The sequence below is a fragment of the Grampus griseus genome (genome assembly GCF_964374135.1).
Source record: "Grampus griseus genome assembly, chromosome: X".
Taxonomy (NCBI): Eukaryota; Metazoa; Chordata; class Mammalia; order Artiodactyla; family Delphinidae; genus Grampus; species Grampus griseus.
This window is the reverse complement of record NC_138999.1, coordinates 18362823-18372032: the sequence shown is the minus strand read 5'-3', so window position 1 is coordinate 18372032 and position 9210 is coordinate 18362823. Positions and strand designations below refer to the sequence as shown.

General features: G+C 42.4%; 1 pseudogene across 1 annotated transcript; it reads right to left on the bottom strand.

Annotated features, from left to right (window-relative positions):
* Positions 1-6438: 6438 nt before the first annotated feature.
* Positions 6439-7167, bottom strand: LOC309839200 (centrin-2-like; annotated as a pseudogene). Its single transcript has one exon. The product of its transcript is annotated as a centrin-2-like (transcript).
* Positions 7168-9210: the final 2043 nt, after the last annotated feature.

The window sequence follows — 9210 nt, the reverse complement described above, 5'->3', positions numbered from 1 at the left end:
ACGCATGAGCACTGAAGGTCCAGCTCAGGTGCCACACCTGATCCAGCCAGAGCTGATTGCTCGTTTCCTTGCTCACCTGTGTTTCCACAGCACAGCAGTCAGCTCCCCAGTGAAGAACTTTCCACCTCGCATTAGTGGCAGCATGCTAGCGCCCCTCCAACTGGACCTAGTTTCTCTCCAGCCAACACTTCTTCCCTAATGGGACAAAAATCCAGAAAGTTTGAGGAACCAGCTCAAGTTTACATGCTTCTTAGTGAAATGAAGGCTCAGGGACCAGGACTGTAAGCAGGTAGGATAGGGAGTCCCCAGAGAAAGAGAACCAGGCACAGCTTTCTTGACATAAGAGAAACCATCTTTGGCCTAAGCCATTTTGTGATCTAAGCCTGGCCACAGTGCTTGCCCTTGAACAGGTCTCAGTAATTAATGATTTTAAGGGAAGTGAGGGAATGCAGGAACAAAGGAAAAACAGTCAAGAAACAATAGTTCAGAGATAAAACAGTCCTAGTTCCTCCTTAAGGGATATACATAACAATCTGATACATATCTTTGAGTTCTGTGGGAACTAAGACCCCCCACCCAGATGGAGAATGGAATGAGGATGTTGACCTTTTCTGACCCTTAAGACTTCGATCAACTACAGCTTGGACTCTGTCAACCTTTACCCCAATTCTATGCTATAGTCTCCTCTGCCCAAACCCCTTCAAAAATATGCATGTACCCTTAGCTTAAAACTTACCCAGTTTTGGTGTTTGGGGAGACACTGCTTTGGGAAAGATCCTCAGTGTTCTCCTTACTTGATGCAAGTAGTTAATCCTTCCTTCTCCCAATCAACCTGTTGTAGGAAAGGGGTCCCTTCCAGGGTCTGAGAGTAGGCTCTTGTCTAACACTTGGAAATGAACTGTCCAAGGAGACACATGTGCTGACAAAGCAAGAGACTTTATTGGGAAGGGGCGCCCGGGCGGAGAGCAGCAGGGTAAGGGAACCCAGGAGAACTGCTCTGCTATGTGGCTCGCAGCCTCGGGTTTTATGGTAATAGGGTTAGTTTCCTGGTTGTCTCTGGCCAATCACTCTGACTCAGGGTCCTTCCTGGTGGCGTGTGCATCACTCAGCCAGGATGGATTCCAGCAAGAAGGATTCTGGGAGGTTGGTAGGACATATGGACTGGTGTCTCCTCTCTCCTTTTGACCTTTCCCAAATTCTTCTGGTTGGTGGTAGCTTGTTAGTTCCGCATTCCTTACCAGGACCTCCTGTTGTAAAAGAACTCATGTAAGTGGTTACTATGGTGCCTGGCTAGGGCGGGTGGTTTCAGTCAGTGGTTCCCCTAACAACTCCCCCAGAGAGACTTCATACTCAAGATACTTCTTGGGAATTGGGGCAGAGGTCTCTTTCTTCTGTAACTACTTCCTGATGAGAGTGGGTGTAGTCCTGCCTAGTGGAATAGAAGTCTTTCTCCACCTGATTGATTGATTGATTGATTGATCCGCATTGGGTCTTCGTTGCTGCATGCGGGCTTTCTCTAGTTGCGGCAAGTGGGGGCTACTGTTTGTTGCGGTGCACAGGCTTCTCATTGCCGTGGCTTCTCTTGTTGCAGAACACGGGCTCTAGATGTATGGGCTTCAGTAGTTTCAGGACACAGGCTCAGTAGTTATGGCGTGCAGGCTCTAGGGTGCACAGACTTCAGTAGTTGTGGCTCGCAGGCTCTAGAGCACAGGCTCAGTAGTTGTGGCACACAGGCTTAGCTGCTCCACGGCATGTGGGATCTTCCTGGACCAGGGATCAAACCCGTGTCTCCTGCATTGGCAGGTGGATTCTTAAGCACTGTGCCACCAGGGAAGTCCCACTCTCTCCACCTGATTTAAATCGAGGTATTCTGTGCCCCAAATCAGCATTCACCCTCATAGTAACAACAGTTTAGCCTGAAACTGTTGGACCCTATCAGAGATGAACCTTGTTAGCAGCTGAAATAGACAAGGGCCAAACAGGAGGCTGAACAGGATGGTCATTGCTGGGCCCAGAAAAGGAAGGCAAAATTTGGGGTGAGAGCTGCAGTGTCTGTGACTTTTTTCTGATCAGTTGGTAGTGAGGTAACAGGGCGGTGCTCCAAGAGTCTTGTGCTCAGCCTGAAGTTACCATGCTTCACCTGGGTGGGGGCCTTAGTTCCTGCAGAAGAACTCAGAGAGATTGTTATGCATACTCCTTGAGGAGGAACCAGGACTCCGCCCCAAGGCCATACCATCACTGACTGTTCCTCCCCTGTTTCTATATATCCCCACCATTCCCTGATTAGCAACTGTTTGAATCTGCTCTTTGGAACTCAGGGAAGGTCAAGGAGGCTGAATGAAGCCTATTCCTACAAACAAGAAATAGGGGACACAGAAAGGATTTGTACTCCAGAGCCAACAGAGTCCTGCTCAGTTTCAATTCAGGAAACTGGGGTACAACAACTCTGGCCACTCCCTGCTAAAAGGGGGACTAGTCCCGCCTCAATTTGGAAAATAGACACCGAGTTGGAAATATTCCTGAGTTCCAAGTCCTGGATCTGAGTCTTGTATGATTAAAATATCAATCCCCTAGGGCCTGCATGCCACAACTACTGAGCCTGAGTGCTGCAACTACTGAAGCCCACGCACCTAGAGCCCGTGCTCCGCAACAAGAGAAGCCACCGCACTAAGAAGCCTGCGCACCGCAACGAAAAGTAGCCCCTGCTCGTCACAACTAGAGAAAGCCCACGCGCAGCAACAAAGACCCAAAACAGCCAAAAATAAATTTAAAAAAAAATTAAAATCTCAATCCCTTGGTCCGCCATTTTGGTGTAATAGACCCAATTAGAAGTAGTTGGGGACTTCCCTGGTGGTGCAGTGGTTAAGAATCTGCCTGCCAACGCAGGGGATGTGGGTTCAAGCCCTGGTTCAGGAAGGTCCCACATGCCGCAGAGCAACTAAGCCCGTGCGTCACAACTAATGAGCCTGTGCTCTAGAGCCCATGAGCCACAACTACTGAGCCCACGTGCCACAACTATTGAAGCCCATGCACCTAGAGCCTGTGCTCCACAACAAGAGAAGCCACTGCAATGAGAAGCCTGCACGCCACAACAAAGAGTAGCTCCCACTCGCTGCAACTAGAGAAAGCCCGCACGCAGCAACCAAGACCCAACGCAGCCAAAAATAAATAAGTTAATTAATTAATTAATTAAAAAAAGAAGTATTTGGACGAGTGACAACTGGAATTTTAAGAGACAAAATAAATCTCATTTCCTGAGGAATTCAGAAGAGTAAGCCGGAAACCCAGTCTGGACCTCGCACTTTGGAGAGACTTGTAACCAGGTAGCCAGTTGTTTATTCTTATCTAATCTAAGTAGGTTTTAACTTCAGATATGGTATTAATATGTACATAACAGGAGCTATTGGCCACTACACATCTCTTTTTTCTACTACTATCTGATCTAAAACAATTTCATTTTCTAAAAATTTAGTAGTTACAAGAGGATACCTTGAAACCATAAGGTTGCAGCTACCAGCTGCCAGCAGACATTTTTTTGCGAATGGCTGGTGGCATCCCAAGTCTGACACAGCTCAGAAAACTCAAGTTCTTAGCAATACAAGGACTTGTCTGAAATCATGCCCATAATGCCACCTAGTATTACCCTGGATGTCTGAATCACAGCTACTCCATTTTGACTTTCAGTTGCACTTCTCTCTTTAATGGCCAAAGCAGATGTCACTGTTAATGATTTTAGAGCTTTTCTAGATATGAGAAGATGGAAGAATTTGGGCTCATAAAGTCTTCTCTTGAAAGTATCTAACGATCTGCAGGCCTGTTCTACCAGTTTTTCCCAGAGCACAGAGTGCCTCATTCCTGATCTCCACCCTGAACTCCTTTCAGGGTATGTTAAGGTCAGTGGCTGCAGTGGCCATTGACCTAATCCTTGCATAAGCATACGGCAAGTGACAGTCTTCATTTGGCAGGGCCCCTTCAGAGTCATAAATTCAACCATGGTTTCGGGGGCACTTCATGACCACTTCGTCCCATGGTGCTAGGAATGATCATTCCCAGGTCGGGCAAAGATTTCACTGATAGGCCACTCAATGTGCTATTACTAGACTAGGCCTTATTCACAGTAGCCAAAAATCTCTGGACCACCTGTCTTACTAGTCTTTTATGGTCCACGAAAATATTCCCTCTTGTTGCTTCTTCCCATATCTAGAGTTACTATTACCATCACTGATCTTATATGGAACTATATGTCATCATTTTATCAGAGGCTCAATCACACATTTGGTAATACAAAGAACAACAATTCTGTAAAACACTCAATATAAAAAATAATATAGGGACTTCCATGGCAGTGCAGTAGTTAAGAATCTGCCTGCCAATGCAGGGGACACGGGTTTGAGCCCTGGTCCAGGAAGATCCCACATACCGTGGAGCAGCTAAGCCCGTGCACCACAACTAATGAGCCTGCACTCTAGAGCCACAACTACTGAGCCTGCATGCCACAACTACTGCAGCCTGTGAGCTCAGAGCCCATGCTCCACAACAAGAGAAGCCACCGCAATGAGAAGCCAGTGCACCACAACGAAGAGTAGCCCCCGCTTGCTGCAACTGGAGAAAGCCCGTGTGCAGCAACGAAGACCCAATGCAGACATAAATAAATAAATTTATTTATTAAAAAAATAATATAGCTAGCAGTATTAGTAAGCTCACAAGTAAGAATTTAAGTCAAGAATTTCCATTAGGTGCAGCCCAGTATATCCCAGGTTTTCTTAGTCTGTTCTGTACCAATCTTTATCTTTAAGGGAAATAATATATTGGCACTATCCATAAGGCACCCAGCCCAGTTTCCTATTGTTACTAGGCTGGTTATCTCTAGTATGGTTTAATTGTCCCCAAATAAAGTTGCCTTTAAATTTAAATGACCATAACCTGGTGTTAACCTCCCAGTTGCAGATCATGGAGCATCTGAGCTTCGTCCAAAGACAGATTACTGAGTTAAGCTTCAGAAACAAATTTAAAGTGTCCTTTTAATAATTCAATTAAAACTTTACAACAATATAACATAACAGCAAAAACTATCTAAGAAGTGAGTCTTAGTAAATATAGACCTCAATAAACAGAATTAGATTTTGATGTCCATTGAAGCATCACTTTCTGTCTAAAGTTACCCTCATTTTTACCAATATAGTCAAAGCAAGATTAATTTGTCTGCACATTAAGTCTGATTAATTGATTAAAGGCTTCCCCAGACCAGGAAAGCAAAGCCAAGGGCTTGTCACAGATTCTGCCTCAGATTTAGGTGAATTCCTCCCTTTTTAAGGTCCACAAAAATACCTTCAGATTCCTGCACCTATTAGGAGGTGGCCTTTCTAATTTATCTGATAAAGCTGCTGGGAACCCAAGAGTTTCCAATCTCTGGAGGGGTCAGGTAGAGAGAAAAGAGAAATCTTTCAATTCTGCTTACAAAGGTGTAATTTACCAAATTGCTGTAAGTCATAATTAGTTTGAGGGGAAGGGTTTCTTTGTATCTGGAAAACACAAATTAACAGCTTGTAATGTTTCAGATAGAAACATAAACATTACAACTATATTCACCAGCCCATTCAGTAACTAATCCTCTTGTTAAACTTTTGATGAAGCATCAGGTTTCCTTAAGATTCTTTACTTTCTTACCCAGTTCCCCAGGATAATTGGAGATTTATCAGAGTACAACAACTGTCTATAAATGACAGAAAGACTTAAAAAGTCACAGTTAACCATCTGATCACAATGTAACTGACAAAAGAAACTTACTGCTGTGACATGCAACATTTTAAAATAACTAGAATTATGACTGGCAACATTTTACCAGGACATACTAGATTTTTAGGAATTCCATGTAATTTCTAGAATAATAACATCCATACGGTATATATATATATTTTTTTTTTCAAAATAAGAAAGGGTTATTTGAAGACAAAACAATAGCACACACACACACACACATCCAAATGCAAGTAAGAGAGTTCACTGGGTTTTATAGAAGAGAAAGCTGCACTCAGGCGCCAATTAACATTGGAACCATTGAAGAGATGCCCCCTGCTTGTGGTGACACAGGTACAACATGTGCTTGTGAAGAAGTTGTTCTGCCGTAGCATAAATGTGGGAATGCAGGACAAAGCGATACAAGGCAGAGCAGCAGGTGGGCAAAAGCTTGAAGACCGTTTTCTCCACTCTAACGTGCTCTCGTTCTGCCCTGGGGAATTAAAGCACTCAGCAGGTCACCTTACAAAGAACCTCAATTTCGGGCTTCCTTGGTGGCGCAGTGGTTGAGAGTCCGCTTGCCGATGCAGGGGACACAGGTTTGTGCCCTGGTCTGGGAGGATCCCGCGTGCCGTGGAGCAACTAAGCCCGTGCGCCACAACTACTGAGCCTGAGCTCTAGAGCCCGCAAGCCACAACTACTGAGCCCATGTGCCACAACTACTGAAGCCTGCACACCTAGAGCCCATGATCTGCAACAAGAGAAGCCACAACAGTGAGAAGCCGCAACAAATAGTAGCCCCCGCTCACCACAACTAGAGAAAGCCTGCGCACAGCAACGAAGACCCAACACAACCAAAAATAAAAATTAATTAATTAAAAAAAAAAGATGACACTGATCTTAATAAAGGCTGGTCTTCTTCATGATACACAGGAACTCTTGCTCATTGACTTCTCAATCTCCATTTATATTCATCAATCATTTCCTGCCCCTCCTCATCGGTGAGGTTTTCACCCAACTCCTTGGCCACACATTTTAGATTTTTGAACGATATCTTCCCCGTTTCATCATCATTGAAGAGCTTCAAAGCTTTCAGGATTTCTTCTTTGGTATCTTTCTCAGACATTTCCTGACTCATCACCATAAAAAAGTAGCTACAGTTCATTTTTCCAGTCCCTTCCTTATCAATTTCGCTTATCATTTTCTTATCTCTTCTTTCTTGGGTTCAAAGCCCAGTGCCCTCACTGCCACCTTAAGTTCCTTAACATCAGTTGTCCCAGTTCCGTCAGCATCAAAGAGATCAAAAGCTTCTCGAATTTCCTGTTTCTGCTCTTCAGTAAGCTCTGGTTTAGGACTCATCCTTTTTCACTGAGCAGTTGATGCCATGTTTGCCTTCTTAAAGTTAGAGGTCATCGCAGATGGACTCCACTTCCCGTTCCATACAGTATATTTTTTAAAAAGTTTATCACTCATGTAATAATGCTCTCCATGTACTGTAATTTAACATACTGATGAAATATTTCTCTGTGAGATGCTTCATGGGTCTTCTAAAGCATCTCGAACTTAGCTGGAGGTCAAAAGAACTGTAATTAAAATTTGATATTTGGAAAGTTTGTCAGAAAAATATCAAAAGCGTTTAGAACACTCAGTCAGATAGGATCACAGGTCACTGTGAAACAATAGTTATTCACTTAGCCAAAGTAACAATAAAAGATTTCAAAGGCAAATACAGAATATATCGCTTAAAAGGTAAAGAAACTTAAAATCTGTTATCAAAGGCAGTTCAACATTTTAAGAAAACTTGTTCTCTTAACAGAGAGAAAAGCCAAATTCAAGTTTTGTACCAGCTTACTTTTAAAATTCATTTAATCAATTAAATTTATTCTAAACTTAGCCAGTCCTGACCATGCACAAAACTCTTTCTTCAGGGTCCACTCCCCACAAATCTTCCATCACTTTCTGTATCCATCACTTTTTCTTCTATCTAGAAACAACCAGCTCTCAGTCAGACTTACTTTCTTTTCACTAATAAAATGCAATTCTATTCCTCATAGCTTCTTTTTTTTTTTTAAGCAGAGGGAGTTTTATTTTATTTTATTTTATTTATTTATTTTTGGTTGTGTTGGGTCTTCATTGCTGTGTGCAGGCTTTCTTTAGTTGCAGCAAGCGGGGGCTACTCTTCATTGCAGTTCATGGGTGTCTCATTGCAGTGGCTTCTCTTGTTGCAGAGCATGGGATCTAGGCACACAGGCCTCAGTAGTTGTGGCTCATGGGCTCTAGAGTGCAGGCTCAGTAGTTGTGGCACACAGGCTCGGTTGCTCTGTGGCATGTAGGATCTTCCCAGACCAGGGATCGAACCTGTGTCCCCTGCACTGGCAGGCAGATTCTTAACCACTGTGCCACCATGGAAGTACCACATTTGCTTTCAAATAGAGAACATCTCAGGGTGGCACTAAACCTATTCATTAATAGTCCTAAATATCTTTAGTTTCTCTGTTTAGTAACTGATGTCTCAGCATCTTATTTTATTTGGGAATGACCCAGCTATTCAACAAACTTCCATCATTTAACTTAACACAACTGTAAAATTTCACATTACCAAATATCTGGAGAGATCATCCTCAAGTAGACATTTCTAAAACATAATTATTCCTAAAAAGTTCATCCAAAAGCTCTTATCTCACTTGCATTTAATACACTTATAAAAATTTCATCATACCAAGTTATTTTTCTTGCTGAAAACTTTGCAACAGATATAATAAGGTCTTATTTGACTTCTATTAAACCCAAGTACAATAAGGGTATTATATTTGATGTTGATGACTCTAAAGACATGTCTATATTAATTAGATCAACAAACTTAAACATTAATACCAGGTATTAATTTAATACTGAATATTTCCCAGTTCACGTGAACCTAAAATTAATTCTGGCCAGTTACCTTCTGTGTGTTTTTGAGAATTTATATAAGTGCTTAATTTCCTTTAATCCAATTAAGTAGAGCCCACTTACAAATTAATTTTGTTAATACCATCCAAAGGTAAAAACAAAGATAATGCACACATAAACATATAGACAGATACAACCAGAGGTCTCATAGCCTCATTTCTAAACTTAGTCATGAATCAGGTATTACAATATAAAACTCACTAGCTTATAAGTAACAGTTGGAATAGGTAAAATTTAAGTCTTCTTACCTTTTTTTTCCCCTCAGTCTCAGGAATTAGAGATGGTCTAGATAAGATAAGTGATCCTGAGAGCGCTGGTCTCAAGGCACAGGGAGAGAAAGTCAAGTTCTCCTAGTAGGACTTGTTCCCTCAGGGTCAGAATTCTGAAAAGACATTTTATCAAGCTTGCTTTTCCTAACTGTATATGCAAAAAGAACCAGTTTTGGAATTTTCAAGAGTTTTACCTAGACCAACTTTCTCTGGAGTCTAAATAATATGGTGGCCACACAATGTTGTAGTAAAATAT